At 40.2% G+C, this 21,417-nt stretch overlaps 1 protein-coding gene across 1 annotated transcript in view; it reads left to right on the top strand.

Moving 5' to 3' along the window:
• LOC124141067 (cingulin-like protein 1) overlaps positions 1–21,417 on the top strand; it is a 79,501-nt gene that overhangs the window by 32,322 nt on the left and 25,762 nt on the right. Inside the window, exon 2 of the mRNA XM_046508962.2 lies at positions 7,176–7,262. The gene's annotated coding sequence lies outside the window, so the exon portion shown is untranslated. The remainder of the gene's footprint in view (positions 1–7,175; positions 7,263–21,417) is intronic.

Here is a 21,417-nt window from a genome sequence, read left to right as displayed (position 1 = left end):
TGTAGACTAGTGATCGAAAGGAACCAGCCTGAGATTGATCCTTGTATGTGTAGACTAACATCTAGTCTCTGAAATGAACATATCGTACAGAAAAAGACACTTGTTCAATTATCTTAATAAAAATATAATAAAAGGGACCCCAGAGTCTCTCTTCATCCTGATACTGCAGTAATCAAGACTTGCCAAACATTATAGACTTGCATGGGCTGTATTTGATATATTTGTATCAGGGTCTGTAAGACAGGCTAGTGTAGATTGTGTGGAGTTATATCCATGTGATGAAGGACCTGATAAGCCTGAAACCTGATCTCAGATCTTTATTAACAATAACAATAAACACATGTTTGATCACAGACCTAAAAGGTTATTTATGACTGTGGTTTGATATTTTCAAAAAACTTATGTTCAAAACATTTTTTTCAACTGACTTTTCTGTGAAACCCAACAAATATGATTCTTACATTGATCCCAAAGACTGTGAATTCCTATGTTCAATATTAATGTTCATATCACCAAATTAAAGTTATGTTGTATACTGTGTTCACTAACTTGCCAAGCAGTCTCCAGTTATTCAAAATTTGCTTCCAACACTGTTCCTGTTATGGCTGTTCCCTTATTTGTTTCCTTCAGTATATAACTCACAGTGGGTCTGTATCCCTTCATAATTGACCAGTCAGTTGAACACGCAGGACATATTATGTTAGCTAGTTACAGCTTCCGTAAAGGAACAAATGTATCTGTCGATATATTGACGGCCTGTACACGAAATGGATTCCTTGTTGTGGCCATGATTGATTGGTTATGGATATAATAACCTGGATAATGTAGAGAGCAAGCTGTCAGAAGACCAATCATTGATTGGGGAAGCATCAGCGATGGGTGTGGGAGTTGATGCTAGTCAGTGGTGCAGCGGTGCAGCGGTGCAGTGGTGCACAAGGCTTGTGATGGAATTACCTTTACTCTGCGGTGTTTCAGTTTTTGCTATGACAACTGTTGACTGCATATTGTTTCGGAAGTCATGAGCAGTGCGTGAAATATAGTCTCAAAATAATGCTGGCCAGGTGGGTTATCTAACCTTAAAAGTTAATATCCAGTTTCAAATTTCACTAGCTTAAATAAGCGAGTGCTTATTTTTTCAGAAATTTCATTCTGTGAAGTCATCAATAAAGTAAACCAAAATAGCAAATCCTGAGTCAAATATTGTGAAGGGGTGTAACTCATAACCTTGTAACCTTGATTTATTACAGATATAAATTTGTTTTTTGTTTTTTTATGCTTTTATTGATCTACAGAAATGGGAGAACTGTGCATGGAGACCGCTGCTAAAATTCCAGTAGCCTGTCAGTCATTTCATCACCTGATAAAGGAGTAAGCCTATACTCCAAAACAATATGTTCCTCATAATAAAGAAATGGACATCCAGAAATTCTCTGCCTTATGAGAAATATATTGTATCATAAAAGATTTCATTGACTTTATGTTAGTCTAGAGTGTTTTCTGCTGGTGATGTAAGAGATGGGAGTGTGTAAAATCTAAATCCATGATGTGGCCAGACGTTGGCTAAACTCATGGGTCTGTCAGCGGTCTAGACATGGCTCAGACAAGGCTGAGTACAAAACCCAGTTCATTCCAAGTCTTTTTCTGGAGACAAGCTGTTACAAAAATCACCCCATATGTTTTACGACTACAAAGCTGTGTTTATGAATATATTTTTGAAAGAGATAACAAAATGGCTCTTGTCCTCTGTGTGGCATCTGCTTTAGATAATATTTGGAGTCTGAGATTTGCCATGATTATGATTATTCATTTGTCAACAGCAACCCCATGAATGTTGGTTCACCGGAGTGTGCCACTGGGCTTGCTTCCCACAGTAAACTGATGTATAACTGAAATACTGTTCCAAGAGACATTAACCTCAATTCACTCACTCACTCCTCCCATCTTAAGCTGTGTTGTGACGTAGCTGGTATACTAATCAAAGCTTTATTAAACCAACTCTAATTCACTGATATTTCATGATACAGTTCATTTTAACCAATAGAACTACTTCAAAGGTATCTACCAAGTTGAATGTTTAACAAATGAAATAACTTCAAAGGTATCTGCCAAGTGGATTGTTGAACAAATGAAATTACGGCAAGGGCATTTCCCAAGTGGATTGTTAAACAAATGAAACTACTGCAAGGGCAGCAGCCAAGTGGTTGCCTGTGTTTGGCTGTCATCCTACCTGATGGACTTTGTAATGTCTACATTTAGACTTTGAGTCCATTAGTGAGGTATGTAGACAACAATGTAAGCTGAGAGGCCAGGGTGAAGTGATGTCCTCGCTGTGTGAATAATGTGTATGTGAGGATACAGTGATTACAGTGTGTAATAGGATACACTAGGGTACAGATAAAAGTGAGCACTGAGACTTATTAATTAAGTATCGCTATTCATAAATTTATCGGGGGTGGTGGGGTAACCTAGTGATTAAAGCGTTCACTCGTCATGCTGAAGACCCGGGTTCGATTCCCGACATGGGTACAATGTGTGAAGCCTATATCTAGTGTCCCCAGTGGTGATATTGCTGGAATATTGCTAAAAGTGGTGTAAAACCATACTCAGTCCCTCATAAATTAATTGAATTTCTTTCTCATCATGGATTTGCATAGTGATAATGAGATTCTGAATTGTTTACATTAATTACCCTTTGAAGTTCTTTACATCAACATGAACAATTAGCTGCTAGACATTGCTGAACTATGTAGCTTTAAATATCTCTCATGAACGATACCAGATATCCTGTAACTGAATACATCAGTAGTCATTGATACCACTTATGTATGTGACAATGAAATGAGGTCCCAACGATTTAGTTTGTGTTAATAATTATGCATTTGTCTGTCATCCCACAACAAAACTCTTGTGGTGTACACATGGTATATGAACAACGCTGGTGTTAACTGAGACAGTTGTGCTCCAATCATGCCAATACAGATCTTCTTCATCACCATGATTACCTTAACCAAATTTACTCTGAAGTATCCCAGTATCAGATGAGGCCTTTAGGGTTCACCTCAACCTCAGGGGTATCAGCGGAAGATAAGGAAAGTCACATCCAGTGGTAACCTGATCCCCTGGGATCTGGCAGACCCTTCCCAGTGTCAGTCACAACCCTCATTGTCTCATTGGAAGTGATTGAATCACTGTGGTGAAGTCTTGTCAGTCTCAGAGTGTATGGGACTGTTACATGCAGGGGAGAAGTGTGAGGTAGAAGACCACTGTGATGCACATGTACCCTTAGCTTTACTTGGGGTGGACTGGGTTCAGATCAAAGAAAATATTCAGACTGAAGTGTGAGATGTTAACCTCAAGGTAAGAGCAAGTAGTTCAGCAGACTGCATATAGCTGTGAAATTATTATTTAGCCTTATTCAGTTCATTACATCAAAATGGCACCACCTGTTGTTACACTTGGATCGTGCCATGTTGACATTGATTTATAGCCATAAACAAGGATTCCAAATGTTGCAGATGACATGCAATCTGCCAGGTCAGACATTAAGACCAACCAATCCCCTTAGTTGACAAGCATGAAGTCCTTGGAACTAATTGGCCTCAGAATCCTCACAGGGTAAATAAAGGATGGCTGACACTGTTTATCATATTCTTAAGATCAGAAACAGACTACTTTCTTGAATCCTCAACTGCTGGAATAAGATTCAGAAGCCACACAATGATAAATCAGTTGAGAATGGACCTCAAAACCATTTTAATATGCCTTAGTATGAAATTTCTCGAAGACAGATTCATTGCTCAACTGTGGTTTGGTAGGAGTGAATGACCTTCTTCAGCTAATTTAATGTCTTTTGTTCATTCATACATGGCTTTTAAATGAAAGACACTTAATGTTTTCGTATCCAACTATTCCACTTCAGAAATGGTGAGACGGTCTCTTGCAGTCAGCTATGTTGCCTTATGCTTTCTACTATCGCTGTACCTCCCTCAGGAAGTGTGTGCAGTGATGCGGTCATCACACATAGAGGTGTTTTGTTGCCTCCATATGGAATGTTATTAAATACCCTTAGGGGACTCACTTGACCCAGATTCAGGCTGGCAATGACCAAGTGAGCTAATGTTAGGGTAACCCTTGTGGTGGTTAGGGCAGGATCAGCGTGGTGAAGGGGCTTGTACCTGGAGGTGGATGGTACTGTTTGAGTTAATGCTGTGGGATATGCTGTGGGTGGAGTTTGTTCATGGAGTCATCACCAGAACGTACTGGTGGGACAAGGTTAGTCAGTGCCTCAACGTCAGTCTTGATCGGTGATTTGTATCACAGTGTAGGAAGTATTATAATTTCTTGTGAAAGCCAATTGTCCAGTTGGTCTTTTGAAAACCTGTGCAAGTATGCTGGTCACTCTCAATGGTGGATGAAACAAAAGTATCACGACACATATTGTTGACTTCTGTGTATTGTGTTAAGCATTAGAAGTGGTGCTGATAGATGGTTTAACCAGTAGTTACTATTGTGACCATCATCTGACATCGTCTGGTACGATGACACACAATCAAGCAAGTCACTAAGCCTGACCACCAGATCCAACTGAGTTGTTGCCTCTTAAGGTCCAGGGAAGAATAGGTCTTCAGTAATCCATGCTTGCCATAACAGGCTTGTCATAAGAGGTGACTAATGTGATTGGGTGGCCAGACTTGCTGACTTGGTTGATGCATGTCATCGTATCCAAATTGATCAATGCTCATGATGTCAATCACTGGATTGTCTGGTCCAGACTCAATTATTTACGGACCGCCGTCATATAGCTGGAATATTGCTGAGTGCGGCGATAAACAACAAACAAATAAACAACAAAGCCTCTTATAACAAATGCTGAGGATTGATTGTAACCCAGGTCCCCACAGGATCTGTAATGATTTTAATACACAGGGCGTGTATGGGTATGCTCCTATGTTTACTGAATCGCTCTAGGTAATGTGATTAATGGTCCCTGATGTAGGAGGCAGTGTCTCTCTGATCATCTGAAAACAATGAGCATGGCAGCAGGTACCAGGTTACTAAATGGTTCACGGATTTTAGATACTTCTTCATGTTATCAATGACTGAAATCATGTACAGAGGGGTTTCAGTATACATGTATTGTCATACCTGTGATACTGTCATTGTTACTGATGCTGTGTGTGAGCATTAGTAGAAGGCATTACGTTTACAACTTTGCCATATATACATCAAGTTAATATTAATATTGATATTGATAACACACCAAGATAACCTGAAGCAGGATGTAACAGATCGAATGAAATGATTGATGTCTCAATTACTGGAGATCAACTCCCTGACATCCACAGTTGTAATTTGTGTGGAACAGGTCATATTTGCCATTGATATCAAACTGATAGCATGTAGGAAATGGGTGCACCCAGATTATGTTTCTAGTTTTGTGAGTGCTATACCCATGCTTTGGATTTTACTAAAGTGATGAACGTTTGAGACTTGCATAACTTCGGTCTTGCCTCCAACATCATTTTGACATGCAGTGATGTAACTGGAATACTGTTCAAATCTGTGTTAAGCTCAACTCACTCTCTAAGAGCTGACGCCTGGGTGGTGGAGAGCAGCATTCGTTGCCTGGGTGACTGCAGTTTAGATAGATGATGGCGAGTGTCTTCATTAGCATACTGACACCTACATATGTAGGAGCAGTAGTCTGTTTGACCTTGCATCACTTTAATGACACATATCAGGAAGTGGTGTATTTAGAGTATAATCTGTGAGCTTCAGGGAATTTCTGTTTATTTGACCTGAGTGATCAAATTTTGTAATCAAGTCGAACATAAGTTCAAAGCCTTCCTGAGGTACACATAATCCATAACTCCCAATTTTGAGTTGGTTATTCTTTATATTACCCATTATCTTTAAGACATATCAACGTTGTAAAAATGTGTTTCCTGATCACCAATGTAGACATGAGTATACATTAAACCTTTTGAACAATGGAGGACTTCAGCTTCAATTATTTGTGAAAATATGTTCATATAATGTATCATTACTATTGGCCTGTTTGAAAACACTGAGAACATTGGAACAATTAGAAGAAACTCACCACCCAGCATGAAGCAAAAATTGTGATGTGATACTGACATTTTCTGAAAATATTTCACCCATATCAGTTTCCTATCATGCCTGTGGGTAATATTACTTCCATATTATTTCCCTGTCACACTGAAGTCCAAGGCTCAAAATTCACTAATGTGTACAATGCTAATCCCATTCTTAAGGTGTCCTCCATAGCATAGCCTTTCTCCAAGGCTGTACTGAATATTAAGTCCATGAAGGTATACAGGTAGTAATTTTATCCTTATGTTAGACAGGTCTAAATAAGTGGATCGTACATCACGGATGCCAGTCTTTTATTAGGAAAACCAGGAATTATTATGTAAACTAATAATAATTTCCTAAGAGACTTATGCAAGTCTACCCTTAGCAGGGCTGCAACTTATCCTGAAACTTTTAATTATACTAGCCTACATAGTTATGACATATACTACTCAAAAAAGCTAAGGATTGCCCAATTTACATCCCTGTTTATGCTGCTGTGGGGCTGAAAAGGGGAATATCTCCTCACCCACACTCTTGATCATGCAGGAATGTCTGTGAGTGTCCATGAATTTCTGTGAGTGTGGAGGGACGCACATAGAGGCATGGCAAGGTCGTGTAAGAAGTTGGTTAGAACATATTAATAATTAGAACCCTTTTCTTTTCAATGACAGACATCTTTGTTGGTTGTTGTAGCACAGTGTCACATAATTCCAGCACCTCTGACAAGAATGTGAAGTCCATTTTCCTTTGTCTTTCTCGGGCATGGGTGGTCCACTTGCCTGAGACTGTGCAGAGTTGTGTCCCTTGGGTGTGCTCCTTACCCATAACCATGGTTCAAATCCCAGATTTACTCAGATTTCTCAGCACCAGCTCGCATTTCCCATCCCTTCCCATGCTTTCTCTCCAGCACTACGACTTCTCATTTAGCTTGTTTTACCCTTCAGCTAGAGTCCCTGACTTCTCCCAGCATGTTGCCCGAGGGAGATATTTCACACCAACTGATGTAGGTAATTGTACCCTTTGTTACTTCCTTCAATGATTTTATGTCCCTGTGGTAATTGATTTTCTTTTTGTTGCAGATCATTGAGTCAAAGGAATACAGATACTTGGAGTGTTACCATGGATACCAAATGATGTCATATATAACCTGGATACAAGAAATATAGGTAACAAAAGTTTGACCATTATACCATGTGTACTAAATCCTGATATACTTGCCTGAATATCCCTTGTTTATTACATTGTTTACATATTATAGTTTATTAAATAAGTGACGTGAAAATGCAAAAATCTCTATGTTTCATAGAGCCCAATTAAATGTATGGATGTTAGGATGAAATAAATAGATGGGTAGTGAAAGAAATGTGCTTCTGAGAATGTTTCCTTGAATGGGAAGTAAAAAGACTGCCCCATCTACTCAGAAGGGCTTCTTATTATGGAAGTATGCTAACAGATTTAGCAGGAAGAAAATTGAAGGCTGTTCTAAAATGTTATTTTATTCCCCAACAGTGTGCAAAATAACTGCTTGCCTGTCTGCCTGTGGCTGGTAACTTTTCTGTCGGGCTGCATGAAATTTTCCTCCACCTGTCTATCGGTCTGGCAGATAATTTATAGACTACTTATGTATTCAGTTTTGTTATCATTCCTCTTAGATTCTCAAGGAATTGTTTGCATTATTTCAACTGAATCAAGATGTGATTTGTCTCTTAGTTTCTGCGATTTTTTAATTTTTATAATGCCTGAATGTGGGAAGGTAACTTTGAAGACGGGCAGGAGACACTTAATGGTCACCTGCCCGACTGTCTTGTTGAGTTTTAAAATTATTTCAAACACTGTTCCCCAGTGATTAAATTTTGGAGTGATAGATTTGTAAACAAGTAACAATAAGGCATGCTCAGCTCTTGGTTTGATGGAGCCAAGAGCGAACTGTCTTCCTGAGGTAAACAAGATGTATTTGTGGAGGACGAGTTGCGGGAGGGGATTGGGAAGGGGAGGGGGAGGAGGTGGTGGAGGAGTTGTGTGGATGGACGGGGATTGGGAAAGGGAGGCTTGAGCCAGGGAGAGAGGAGCCGTGTGGATGCATGGCTTGGGGCAGATAAACACCAGGCTTCCGGGAGTTATGTAACTTCATCAAACACCAGCCAGACTTCACAAGGATTTGACATATGCTTCACACAACCACTGTAATTACTGGACAGGATTAAATGTTGCTTGTGTACTTTACAGATAGTTTTCAAAATATTGTTTGCAGAAAAGACATGATATATTGTAGTTAAGTTGTGTTGAAGTGTGCTGCCCTTCAGAATGTTAACAGATGTCCGTGAACAGGATGTGGAATTCTGCAGGAGACAACACTTTTGATGTACATATCTGTTGACCTTTATTTACAAAAATGAAATCAATAGAAACTTAAAAGAATTATTTTATTCTGCCACACACAGCATTTTGGTGAAAACAGTTATTGAGTGAAAAAAATATTTTTATCAAAACAGAATGTATTTATAGCCTTATTATTTACGTCAGATTGTTAAATGAGGGACTGTAGATAGCTCAGTGGTTCCAGTGTTGGTTAGACTCACTGAAGACCATTGAGTCTCAATGGGGGTTCAGTGAAGCACATTCTTGGAGTACCCTATGATGATATGACTGGAATATTGCTAAAACACCTTAAAACACAACCTAGTTATATCACAAAAGACAAATAAATATTGTATCATGCTACAGACATTTATTCCTAAAATGAGAATCAGCAAACCTAGAATAATAAAAGCCTGACCTTAAGATCTTCTTTTAGAAACCAGCCAATCCAGTGTTAGTATTTATTCCTTAGAATATACCATTCTCCTAATACATGTATGTGATATAGAGAATCAAGAATTATATTGTACAAAAATGCCCACTTGAGACCGGGTCTTGTTTCCTTAATTCCACAGAACATACAGAAGAGGAAAGGTTCTTTCGAAGAAAAAAATTTAAAATATTTTAAAGAAATGTTTTCATTGACTAAGTGTTAGTCTAGTATGAACACTCTTATGAAGATAGGTGCACTGGTCTAGAGGGCACAAGTGTTGTGTATAGCTTGTGTACAGATTTACATTGATCTTTCCAGCAAATATCATGGGAATCATGTGTGTTATTGTATGGAACTGTGATCAGCCCAGGACAGATTAAGATGGTCGTGATACTATACCTGGAGACCTTCATCTACTTATGTTGTTTTGTTTGTTGTTTAATGCCCACACTCAGCAATATTCAAGATATGTAACAATTATGTCTGAACCAGACAGACCATGTTACCATGGTTAATCTGCCATGTCATGAAATCATAAATGGTAAATTCATAACTGTGAACTCAATTGTTTCTGGACGATAATCCTGTACTTTGATATGATCGTGGATGTACAAGTATTACTGAATAGACTGTTCCTTGGCAGAATTATATCTATTTTCATCAGGATTGGTCTCCATTTCCAGATGATGAAGCAGGAGAGCCTTTCTCTGTCAAATAATTAATAATTAACGTCAGGTAATTGGCCAGGTGTGCACCTATAAATGTTGGATGACAGAATGGACATTCATGTTTTAGCTTGAAATAAGTACTCAGGGTTAACAATGTTTTGGGTCAAGTTGAAAAGGGGACTGATCTACAATATGTAAACGCTGAGTGGTTTATTATTTGTGCACATATCATCAGCATATCATCCCATGCAAAAACTAATTTCAGTGTATGTCCCAAAGGTTCCAAATGCCATGTTTGACTTAAAATTAGTCAAGTAATGCTCTCTCTCTCTCTGATATATAAACCATGTTTCATTTAATTTGAACAAAGAAAAGTTAGGGATGATGAATATTTGGAGATTTTTCGGAAATTGTGAGCTTAGTCTTCACTCTTCACAACAAGAAATATCCCTAAAAATATTCAGGCCACACCATTTTTTATTTTTAGTTTCATGGGTCAGCCATCCCTACTGAAACATTTGAAAAGCGGCTGTAAAAGAAATAAATTAAACATTAAAATAATTATTGTTATTATGTCTCTCGCTAGTAATATAGATTTTCTTATACAATATAAAATGTTATACATAAATTTCAGGTCCAGCTGCAGTTTTAACCCCATGGCAGAACGACTTTCTTATAAATAAATATATGATTGACATAGCTATTAATTTTTTTTTTTAATTCTTCCGACCTAGTGTGGAAAAGCTGGAATAAATGTGTGAAACATAAAATTTAAAAAGTGTGGCCTCCTGATCCATAACTTTTTTGTTCAGTTTATAACAAGCAACATAACTCTTAAAAATGTAGTTAGCTTTCAGGAAGAATTTTGTTCGTACATTCAAGAGCCCAAAACAGTGTCCTTTGTCAACAAAGTATTCTTCAGATGAGTACATATTCCTTGTGGGTTTCACAAAAAAGGTAATGCCTAAGACCTGCTTCACTTTGCACTTCCCTCACATTTAATTACCACATGCCAGGATATGCCTGACTCTCTCACTCACTCATCACTGCCTTGTGATGTCCAGCTGACCTGAAGCCAGTAATCCCTGAAAATCCTCATCCATGCCAGCAGGTGCCCCCTACAGCTCTTGGTCACTCACGGCTGACCTAAGGACTTGTACCTCAGCCACCACACATTTATCACAGCTTAGTATGTGCCCAGTGGGCATTTTGTCACTGACCATCAGCCCAGAAGATGACCACATGACTAATACCAGGAAATTCCTGCCTTCCACCAGCCCAAGACCATCCACATGAACAAGCACCTGTTAATCTGTCCCTCCTCAGTCCCAGCATTGGATGTCTAGGTGACCACTGGGGCAATCACACCATCACTTATTGCTGTGGGTTATTTATCTCTTCGGCTCAGTGGAAGTGTTGATTTATTGAAAGACACTAATCACATATACCTCGAGATCTCCATTCAACCTCAAGGAAACCCTTTTGCCAGGCCAAGGTCCACACACACACCTGTGGTAGATTTTATTGGTTTCTTTGGATTGTACAAAAAGTTGATTGGAATGTTTATGGGTTAGCTTTCAGAGATATTGATATTATAAGAAACTGAAAGGAAATAGGGATTGACTGTTGTATTTTCTGGTAGCAGCCTTGGATTTTTTTGTAACAAAATGTTTTGTTCCCAAATTGTTTTTGAAGATAATCTGTTTGCTTTAGGTTTTACAAACAAAATATAATTGTTCACTGGGCCTGCTGGATGTTCTGAATGGAATGTACCAACAAAAATACTTTGTTTTGCTCCTCCTTTCAGATAAAAACAATTGTATGTCTTGAAGCAATGCTCTGTCCCTAACCTTTTTTTCTCGTTTTTTGTTTGTTTAACACCACACTCATCAATATTCCAGCTATTTGATGGCAGTCTGTAAATAATCAAGCCTGGATCAGACAATCCAGTAATTGATATCATGAGCTTCGGACCATGCAATTGAGATAATATCCTGCATCCAGGCATTATTTCCCAATTTTAATAGGAACGCAGCGGAGGCGATATTATATGTTATACTAGGTGATATTATGTGTATATTCCGTTGTTTATGAGGCATGAAACATTATAAGTGAATCCTGACATGAACAGTATGCTAGGAGGGATTGTTCCTGTCACATTTCAAGTAGGACAACTGATGTAGGATAAACATATCAGGTTTCTAGACTTGCTTGTTCTGATGGTGTGTACAAGTTGCATCCTAACACCGCTAACACAAGGGAGGTGATACCAAGGAGTTGATACAATAGAGGGGATTCAAGAGGAGATACAAGGTTAGTAATACAAGGGAGGTGATACGAAGGAGTTGATACAATAGAGGGGATTCAAGAGGAGATACAAGGTTAGTAATACAAGGGAGGTGATACCAAGGAGTTGATACAATAGAGGGGATTCAAGAGGAGATACGAGGTTAGTAATACAAGGGAGGTGATACGAATGAGTTGATTCAATAGAGGTGATTCAAGAGGAGATATGAGGTAAGTTATACAAGGGAGGTGATACCAAGGAGTTGATACAATAGAGGTGATTCAAGAGGAGATACAAGGTTAGTAAGACAAGGGAGGTGATACGAATGAGTTGATTCAATAGAGGTGATTCAAGAGGAGATATGAGGTAAGTTATACAAGGGAGGTGATACCAAGGAGTTGATACAATAGAGGTGATTCAAGAGGAGATACAAGGTTAGTAAGACAAGGGAGGTGATACGAATGAGTTGATTCAATAGAGGTGATTCAAGAGGAGATATGAGGTAAGTTATACAAGGGAGGTGATACCAAGGAGTTGATACAATAGAGGTGATTCAAGAGGAGATACAAGGTTAGTAATACAAGGGAGGTGATACGAATGAGTTGATTCAATAGAGGTGATTCAAGAGGAGATATGAGGTAAGTTATACAAGGGAGGTGATACCAAGGAGTTGATACAATAGAGGGGATTCAAGAGGAGATACAAGGTTAGTAATACAAGGGAGGTGATACGAATGAGTTGATTCAATAGAGGTGATTCAAGAGGAGATATGAGGTAAGTTATACAAGGGAGGTGATACGAAGGAGTTGATACAATAGAGGGGATTCAAGAGGAGATACAAGGTTAGTAATACAAGGGAGGTGATACAAGGAAGATGATATGAGGGACATTCTGGGTGACAATCAGTCAGTGTCTTAGAAAATGAACTGATCTGAAAGCCTGGGTTGGTGATTCCAAGGAGGTGATATTGGGGAAGTGGTACAAGTAAGGTGATACGAGTTAGGTGATGCAAGAAGATGATACGAGGGAGGTCATACAAAATGGAAGGTTATGCAATGAAGAAGGTGATACAACATGTACAAGGGAGGCGATACAGAGAATTTAATATGAGGTTGGTGATACAATGGAGGTGATACAAGAAAGGGCATACTAGAAGATGATATGGGAAGTCATACCAGGTAGATGATACAAGGAAGATGGTGCCCGAAAATAATACAAGGGTGGTGATACTATGCACTGATATGAGGGAGGGGATGCGAGTGAGGTGACATTGGTTGAAGGACAAAATTATCTGAAGCCGTTTCTACACTAGCTTTTGTTCAGGAATGCATGGAATCTGGATGATAATCTCGCACACTGTCGCGTGAATACATTGTCCGACAAGTGTTTACAATAGCATTGTGTCACAGCTGGCTTGTTCCCTTCACCTGTTTCCACGCATTTTATATAAAGTATTTGTATCAGAAACATGGAAAAGTATACAAATGTGCTGTCCCTTTGGTAGAGGAAATCTCAGTGGCTCATGTAGACACCAGTAGGTGTAAAGACACATAATTTATGTCCCTATTTGTGCAACTGACTTCTCATTTCAAATAATAGTCCAGACTGGCATAAAGCTTACAGGTCTGCCTATCATGATCCAAAGTTCCTTTCCCCATACAGACTATCAGGTGGAACTGTAACTACCATTATCATGATAATGCTTAGTATATCTAGCTCCCTTCCTTGTACAGACGTATCAGGTGGAACTGTAACTACCATTATCATGATAATGCTTAGTATATCTAGCTCCCTTCCTTGTGCAGACATATCAGGTGGAGACTTGGTCCAAAATAAACTGATGTGTTGTGAGAAAGGTATATAGACCCTCTAGCTCTAACCCCGGTTTGATACAACTAAATGCAAAAGACAGGTGAAAAGAATTGTCTCTAAGATCTGGACATTAAGCATCATCTCTGGACTAGAATGGCCACTTGCAGGAGGAGCTTTGTGTTAATTACTGACTTACTTACTTTTGGAGATTTAACATGCCCTTGCCAAGGAGGGTGTGTCCAAAAGGTGAGGCAACCTGGGGGGCGTTAGGGTTGCTTATTTTAATTTTAAATTCAAATTGCTTATTTGTGTTAATTTATCGTGACTTGTGTTTATACTTTCCCTCATCTATCAGATGTAGCTGTATATCACAATCTGACACTCCACTATTTGTTACACAATTCCCTATCTGCTATTGTGAAAGCTGTGCAGAATTTAACCTTTCCATGCTGAATTGGATGAGATTCACCTTTGATACCCCACATGTTTGTACTAAGTAGATTGCCATGACCCTCCCCTCATCTAGATAATGCCACACTTAGACAATAGGAGGGTGGGGGCATGCGAGAGGGTGTCAAGGAGTGAGAGTGAGGGTGGGGGCGGAGTAGGGCTGGGGGTGAAGTAGGGTTGGGGGCAGACTAGGGGTTTGATCTACTCAGGGCCACATGTCACTGAAGCTTGTTGCAGGAGAGAGACATGTTTGTTTCACCACTTAAACTTGACAGCAAAGGGCATCTGGACCCTGACAATGGATGTAGCAGGGATGAAGAGAGAAAGATGGTGTTGTTTTAGCCGAAATTAGAGATACCTGTGACATATGGACAGTGTGATAGAACGTCTCCTGGAGATGCGAGATAAGAGAGGGATGGTTGAGTTCATGGACCCTCTCCAGCTGTGTGCTGGTTGGTACACAGTGGGAAAGTGGGTGGACATTGTCCTTGCTGCATGGTGCTTTGATATCTCTAGGTGAAGGGGAGAAATAGAACTTTAGATGTAAGTATAAGGTACCAAACATATTCGGTTGCTCAAGAGAGTAGGATGGAAATATTTTTAAAGGTTTCTTTGATGGAATCTCAGACTTACGAACTTTTCATCTGATATCTGATGTTTATTGGAATTTTCTTTACATATGTGAAAGAATTTCTTGTATCATGATGCAGACCTTGCACAGAGGCAACTTGCATCAATAGCCTCATATTGAGATATGATACTAAAGAACTGCCACATCCTTACCATGGAACTTAGGATGATACAGGTACAGTGTTGATGGGTCTGAAACCTTTTCTTCCGTTGTGTCCGTGTTTATGGGGTGAGTGTTGTTTGTGATGTGTTTTGTTTTCCATGATCTTGTAGGGGGTCAGAGAACAGTCATGCTTATGCAATGGCTACCTTCCTGTGTCTGTCATGCTGTCTGAAGAACTGAAAATAAATTTTGTGTGGCCTTGTGGTATTTTCAGTGCTGAAAGAATTAGAAGTGGTATTTTACCCAATTCTCTGTTCTCTGTTTTTTGTATCAATGAAGCTGTGTGTGTCCTGACTGCAGATGGCCTATCTTGAGGTTTTTTCCTCCTGCTACTCACTGCTTGAGAAGACCTACGTCATCTAGCAGTGGGATACTTCCTTGATTGCCCTCTTTGTGTCAAGTTAACATCAATGTGTTCTTCTTTTTAAAGGCAGATGGTTTTATTTCCTTATTTGATGAATTGATAGCTGTGTTTTACATAGCATCTGTTCTTTAATGAAATGTGTAGCAATAAATATTATCTTATCTTATATTTGCCTCTTTAAATGTCATGAATGTTTTTTGATGAAGTCAGCTTGATGAATGGTTGATGTCTGATAAACAATAAGTGTGTTTTATGACTTGCTTGGGGCACTGGTGGTCCGGTTGTGCCACAGTTTTCTGTGTAGAGTTGCATCCCTTGGGCACACCACAAATGGTTCTAGGTTTATCAGCACCATACCTGCATCGTGGGTTTCACCAAAGTGGTAAATGTCTGAGGCCTGCATCACTTCAGGCTTTCCCCCCCACAACGTGATATAACCTGAACACTCCCTCCCTCCCTCCTCCCTCCCTCCTCTCTCCCTCACTTGTCATTTATCTGTATTTTTATGGATGATTATTGTGAACCTTTCCAAAATTGCAAAAAATTATCACAATGCAGATTTACTGGCTATAGGATGAAACCATTTTCAAGGTTAGCAATTGGGCTATGTAACACCATCAACCAACTGACACCAAAGTCACCTCTTACGACCAGTTGCTGGGGACCAATTCTACCCCAGGATGCCCACGGGGAACCATGACTTTATATCAGACAATAATCAGAGCTGCTGGTGGCTGGATTGTCTGGTCCGGACTTGAGTATTTTCTGCACGATGTTATCACGATGGTTATGTAACTGGAATATTTTATTACTTAGGCATAAAACAACATTCAGTCATCCTAAATTGCATTCACTATTACTCTGCTGTTGAAAGATAGCTTCCGTGCTAAAGAGCATGCGGCTCGATATGAATAGAGCATGTGCCTGGAGAGCAGAAGGTTGGTGTTTCGATCCCCCAAGACGTTTAATATGGTACTTGTTGGTACCCCTACCTATCACTCTGCAGAAAGGTGATAAAACAAGGACAGGTCGCTTTTGACTCTGTATAATGTATAGTGAGTGGGGTATTCATGTTAAACTTCGGAATGGTATCTCAGTGGGATAGTATTCTATGACTGGCACAAATCCAGACTAGTACAAGCAGCCACACACATACGCACACGCGCACACGCACATGCACACGCACACGCACACGCACATGCACACGCACACGCACACGCACACGCACACGCACATCACAATGTAAGTGCAATAATTTTGAGCCAGACGTTGAACCTCATTTCACCTCTCCTTGACCACACAGGTTTGCCTGGACCAGACTTGATTGTTTAGAGGCTACATAACAGTGATACAGCAAGTTAATTGCTGACTGGCTTAAAACAACAGTCACCCGCCCTCATCATACAAGCATCCTATCAAGGAAAGTCTAGTTGTATCCTAACCCTGCCTAGATACATTATCATCTAATTCGAGGTTTATGTGGATGACAACCCAATAAATACACATTGTCTAACCAATAACCAATGGATTGTTGCTATAAGGTGTAGATACTCCAAGCTTTGAAGGCAAGGCAGTTGACAGTTAAGTGTGTATTAGTATCATGGCTGGTTGATCAGAATGACTGACGATGAGTCATGAACAAAAGTTGTCACATCATGCGGTGGTTCAACCTAGTGTTGATAGATGGGTCCTGACCCTACTTCTGTCAAGGCTATGGGTACATTTGTTATTGTTGATGGTTCACATATACAATGTAAAGTCTGTCCACCTTGTCAGAGTCCAACAGAACAGATTCTGACTGTCAGTCTGAAAAGCAGATGTAAACTCATCGGAGTGAGTGAGTGAGTGAGTGAGTGAGTGGTTTTACGCCGCTTTTAGCAATAATCCAACAATGTCGCGAGGGGGGACACCAGAAATAGGCTTCACACATTGTACCCATGTCAGGAATCGAACCTGGGTCTTTGGTGACGAGCAAACGCTTTAACCTCTAGGCTACCCGACCGCCCCCAAACTCGTTGGAGAAGTGTTAATGTACTAGGGTTTGGACGGGTAACTTGGGTACTCGGGTAAGGTGGATCCTGAGTAGGGCCCGGGTACCCACAGTTACTACCCAGACCCATAGATATAGGACCCATGGTTAGTCATGTCATATAGGACCCATGGTTAGTCATGTCATAACAACAAAAGCTCACTATAGCTCACTGGTTACACCATGTACACTACAAGTCACTAATGTTCCCATTTCTTTCTGACGATGCGCACATTCCTTTTGACTTGTATATGTTTGAGTAAAGATACAGCTTCAGTCAACTTCAGTGTAAGCATGATCTGATTGTTTGATACATGTACATGTATCTCAATAGTTTTTGCCAGGGCTGTGGTAATACAATTCCCAATCAGACATTTTGTCCCAACTCTTGAGACCTGCAGTGGGTACCTTAGACTAACATTTAGTCTCTGAAATCTTATGTTTCACAATATCCTTCTTGACTCTAAAAATAAAAAAAATTCCAGAGACTGTGGGATAGAGCTAGCTTGAGCTGGCTAGACTTGCTTTTGTATGCCCTTCACGATTTTATATTTTTTCATAAAATAAATATATTCCACGGTCATACAGGCCACTGCCATTATAGCTGGAAGATTGTGGAGTGCAGTATTAAACAAAAAACAAGCAAACATGGGGAAGATGTTTGAAAAAATGAGGCAATCTGTGATTTAACTGAAATTCTTTTCAAAACGATGTTAAACCTAAGTCGCTTAATCGCTTGCTGATCATGCTGATGCAAATGTATAGTAGAAGTAGTATTCTTTGATAGCTTTGTTAAAACAATCTCTTGCATCATTTTCAACTGATTAACTTGTTGAGTTATGGAATATTATATACAGTATCAGCAAGTTTACAAGCATACTATGAAGTTTAAGTTTGCTTGTCAGAGAAGATTGTAAAGTCTTTTCACATCGTGGTCTATTAACCAAACCATTAACAGTGGGTATGCAAATATTGACACAGTGTGGCCACATTGTTCTTGTCATAACAATGCTATTACCCATCCGCACACACAACACAACAGTGCGTTTGTCAACACAATGATGTAATCTGCCTGCTATATAACAGTAATAACAATCCTATTATTACACAAGCGGCCATTTTGTTGCTGGCAATTAAGTCATTGTTATGTCTGCTTGCTCTCTCCCTGAGCTGTTGTTGCAATGGTAAGTCTCTCATTATACCTGCCCGGCTAGCACTGCTGAGTGTAACCCAACTTGGGGAGGGTATGAGTTGCTGTAATCCTACCTGTTCCTTATCAGTGTTGTGACAAGATCCCTTGTCCCAGGTGATCCATGACTCCTTGCAGGGTCAGGTGTTAGGTGACAGTGTTTGGAGTTTTGGAGGGTTAGTCATAGGTATCTATCGGATACTCAAGTGGTTTGATGGGAAATGTCACAGGTAATGTTGATTATTTATTAAATTTATTATTTTGTGTGAGTTAGTCTTGTTGGGTAATTGGAATAATCTTACCACTCGAAAAACATTCTAGTTTCATCTAATGGAAACATATATTTGAAGTTTGTAGTTTGATGGTATAAATGTTCGAAAACATGTTTTGATGAGAAAGGATTGGCTGCTTGCGAAAGTTTTGCTGATTATGTACAAACATGCCATACATCATGATGTGAAGATGTGACGGCATCATTGTCCCACATCAGGTAAACCTGGGGTTGATAGTGTGAACACTGACCAGTGTGGCCAGGATATGATGACACACACACAGTTTCTTCCAGAGGCGGTCGGATAGCCTAGTGGTTAAAGCGTTCGCTTGTGACGCCGAAGACCTGGGTTCGATTCCCAACATGGGTACACTGTGTGAAGCCCATATCTGGTGTCCCCGGCCGCGATATTGCTGGAATATTGCTAAAAGCGGTGTAAAACCATACTTACTCACTCACTCTAGTGTATCCATGACTATAAGATACTGAATAACTTGACATCATGGGTAACGTCCGTGTGCGATTCCAGGTTAGAATTGGTCCCCAGCAACCCATGCTGGTTGTTAGAGGAGATCAAGTGGATCTTCTGGTCAGGCTTGTTGGCTTGGTAGAGGCCCGTTTCTGGTGACCCCCGCCGTGATATTGCTGGAATATTGCTAAAATCGGCGTAAAACCATACTCACTCGCTCACTCATATGAAAAGGTTTGGCTGTAATATTGTTATATTGTGTCATTATGAGACTTGGCTGGTATTTTAATATGGCGTGATGGAGAGGTTGGGCTGTCATTTTGGCATTAAAAAGAGGATTTAGCTATTAATCAAAACCCCTGTAGGTCATTGTCAGGTAGCAATATAAAAAGATTTGGCTGTAAATGTCATATGACATTTTAAAGAGGTTTAGCCATGTTAACTGTAAGTTACATGTGACATGTTCAGAAAGTTTGGCTATAATTGTCACTGTGTGTTCAGGAGTGATGCTCTATGACGTAATGGTTTGTCCTGGAAGACCTGTATTACTGGAGCTATGGAACATGGTGTGAATGTGTCAGTCGGAGGAAGCGCCCTCACTGCACTGATCTCGTGGTGTAGTATTGCCTTGGAGAGTTGAGGGTACCTCAAGTGTCACCCGCTGTCAGAAACTGATCTCCCAATATGGGAAACTTCTCATCGTGGTGTTTTTCCGTGTAAGAAAATCTGATGGTCTGCATTCTGAAGACAAAGTTTCTAACAATGAGAATATCAATTGGTAAGACCATTCATGTATGTTATCCAGGAGCAAGACAGGCTTGTGTTAAACTGCTGTTTTAGATCTACATGATTTCATCTTTCACCTAAATTCTTTTCAGGTTAGGGAGCAGTGTGTGGCCCGGTTGTCTAAGGTGCTGCAATTCGCTCTGCAGGAACCTATGATTGTGGGTTTTAATCCCAGTTTGCTCCGATGATGTTTCTGTGTTTGTCATCATCATACCCGTCCTGAGTCCAGCATCACTTCAGGCTTTCCTCCAACATTGAGCTGACATGCCGTGGTATAACTGGAATACTGTTCAAAGCAGCATTAAACCGAACTCACTCACTTAACAGGTCATTGAGGTTTAACTTTGTGTCAATGAAGAATAAAACAAACATGTATTTGTTTCTGTAAGTAAAAATTATTGATTGTCAACAGGGAACGCAAGATAAAAACAGGCACCAAAAAAAATGTGCATAGTTACAGTGTCCCTGGCTCAGACTAACTTTCTGAGAGAGACCCTTGACACTTCACAGGAGTTGCTGCCTTTGTGTGTCAACACCTACAAGTGTCGGTGCTCTAATGTATGTGAGAATCACACTGCTACCAACAAGCAGGAGGTGACCTCCCTCGGGAAGAATCCATCAATGTCCAATATATGCCCCTGGAGAAGAATTAAACACAGGCCTCTCACTCAGCATAGGTGATCCTGACTCAAGGCAGTCCTGCCCAATCAGTCAGAACCACCTATGTTCCTGATCATGCTTCAGTGCACCTGTGATCTGTTTGTTCAGCACATGGCTTACTGATACTTGAACTGTTCTCGATTAAGGTGTCAAGGTTCATTAGATCATCTACACATGGAGGAGAGGTTGCTTGTGTAGGTTTAAGCTTCCATGCTGATCACTGTGTGGGGTAGGGACAGGTGTATGTGTAGGGGTAGGGACAGGAGGAGGGGTTGGGGCAGGGGTATGTGTAGGGGTAGGGACAGGATGAGGGGTATGTGTAGGGGTGGGGACAGGAGGAGGGGTATGGGGCAGGGGCAGAAGGAGGGGTATGTGAAGGGGTAGGGGCAGGGGCAAGAGGGTTAATGGGGCAGGTAGAAATGATGTCATTGCTGTCCATGATTGCCATATTCGACATACTTCTAGTTTGTGCACAGTAACTAAGGAATTTGAAGTTTGATGTCAATGATCCTGTTACGCCTGGGAAGGGTGACTCGGGTAATGAGAAGGACGTAGGTACCCACAGAACTACCTGGATCCGTGGTTTGTCACGTGATATGTTGTTTAATGACACCCAATATCTAGAACTATATGGTTACACTACAAGTCACTGATGTTCACATTTCTTTCTGACTATCCACCCATTACTCCTGACCTTTATAGGTTTGAATAACGATAAAACTTCAGTCAACTTCAGTGTTTGCATGACCAGA

The sequence above is a fragment of the Haliotis rufescens genome, unplaced genomic scaffold (assembly GCF_023055435.1).
Source record: "Haliotis rufescens isolate VD_foot unplaced genomic scaffold, xgHalRufe1.0.p SCAF_6, whole genome shotgun sequence".
Lineage (NCBI taxonomy): Eukaryota > Metazoa > Mollusca > Gastropoda > Lepetellida > Haliotidae > Haliotis > Haliotis rufescens.
The sequence above is the reverse complement of the archived record's forward strand: the minus strand, read 5'-3'. Positions and strand labels throughout refer to the sequence as shown.